Consider the following 1,781-nt stretch of genomic DNA (forward strand, 5'->3'; position numbering starts at 1 on the left):
TCAAAAATGAAATATACATAGAATATACACAAAAGGAAATGAGAATAGAAACAAAACTCGTCACTACAAAAAAAATCAGCTAAAGATAAAAGAAGTAAATAATTGAGAAAACGACTGGCAAAAATCAGTAACTCTGACTTATTAAAATTTTCCATGCTACGTAAATCTGGAAACTCTATTTCACATAAAACTGGAGCTGAAAGAGGCAAATATTTACTTACAAAGTTAACAGTTATATAGAAAACAAACACTTTTTTAGAAAAAATTATGAAAACAGTAAAAATATGCCTTATAGTATCATATAATATCATATTTTATAGCTCTTGGAAAATAGAAAATAAAATGTCTGTTGGCAGGAATCCTTCTGTGCCCTCAAAAACCCTATGGATTATACCATTATTACCTAAAAAGTCTATTCTCAAATGCAGAAGAGTGATAATTTTTATAAGGTAGATACTATTTTTAAATATGAATAATATTGTTGATTTCAGTTTCAATAACATTGGGTTAAGATGAAAGAATGAGAAGATAAAGGTCCCTCAGCAATATAACTCACAAACATGTTCAGAAGCAGTAAGAAGTTACATTAATTATCTTTTGAAAGTCAATAATCTCCATCTTTAATGTATGCATATAGCATAGCTAATGTACTATTGCTGGGTCCATTTATTCAACAAATAATCACCGCTATGTGTCAGATATTGTTCTAGGCCTAGGAAAGGATACATAAGTGAACAAAGCAAAGATTCTGGTTCTTGTAGAGTTTCCATTAAAAGACCATTTAGTAAAAGTTTTCTTCCCCCAAATTATAAAATCTGTAAGATGATTTAACAACATGTATAAAAGTCATTGTGGGCCAGGCACGGTGGCTCATACCAGGTGTGGTGACTCATAGCGCCCTGTCATTCAGGCTGGAGTGCAGTGGCACAATCTCTGCTCACTGCAACCTCTGCCTCCCGGGTACAAGCGATTCTCCTGCCTCAGCTTTCCGAGTAGCAGGGACTACAGATGCACAACACCACGCCCGGCTAACTTTAGTAGAGATGGGGTTTCGCCATGTTGGCTGGGCTGGTCTTAAACTCCTGACCTCAAGTGATCTGCCCACCTCCACCTCCCAAAGTGCTGGGATTACAGGTGTGAGCCACCTCACCTGGCCTTATTTTCTACAACTTTGATAACTTCAGCATATACTCCAAATCTGTAAGACATAATATTATCATTCAGATGCAACTCATGGCTTCTCACTGTGCTCTGACTTTCTCTAGCCTTTGAATTCGTTATTCTAATATCAGTTTTAAGTCTTGACACAAAAGCATGGGAGTTCTCATCAAAATCCAACTGTTTATCGTAAAAACTATCAAGAAATTATTGGTAGAATTTAAAAAGGAAAATAGGCCTATTAATTAGATTTGTATAACTTAGTATTATATGCCTGTGAGTCCCCAACAAAGCCTCCAGCTTCTATTTGGATATAAAATGTAAGTCACTACTGGATCCACAAGCAGGACTATGGTAAAGAAATTTCTCCACCTAACCAGCTCCTTTTACACGATGTTACATGTTTCTTTTGTTTTTTCATTTTGGCAAATATTGATTGACTATCATCTTCGCGTTAGTCTGCGTCCTGAGTGCCAGGATACAGAATCTAAAAAGATGGACAGGACACAGGACCTGCCTTCTGGGAGTTCACACTTTTTTTTTTTTTTTTGAGACGGAGTTTTGCTCTTGTCACCCAGGCTAGAGTCCAATGGTGAGTTCTTGGCTCACTGCAACCTCCACCT

At 36.6% G+C, this 1,781-nt stretch overlaps 1 protein-coding gene across 1 annotated transcript in view; it reads right to left on the reverse strand.

The window, feature by feature from the left end:
- LOC105515715 (septin-14-like) overlaps positions 1-1,781 on the reverse strand; it is a gene marked incomplete at its 5' end in the record, with an annotated part of 13,045 nt that overhangs the window by 1,251 nt on the left and 10,013 nt on the right. The window lies entirely within an intron of this gene.

This window comes from Colobus angolensis, unplaced genomic scaffold (genome assembly GCF_000951035.1).
Source record: "Colobus angolensis palliatus isolate OR3802 unplaced genomic scaffold, Cang.pa_1.0 Scaffold268, whole genome shotgun sequence".
In the NCBI taxonomy this organism is placed as follows: domain Eukaryota; kingdom Metazoa; phylum Chordata; class Mammalia; order Primates; family Cercopithecidae; genus Colobus; species Colobus angolensis.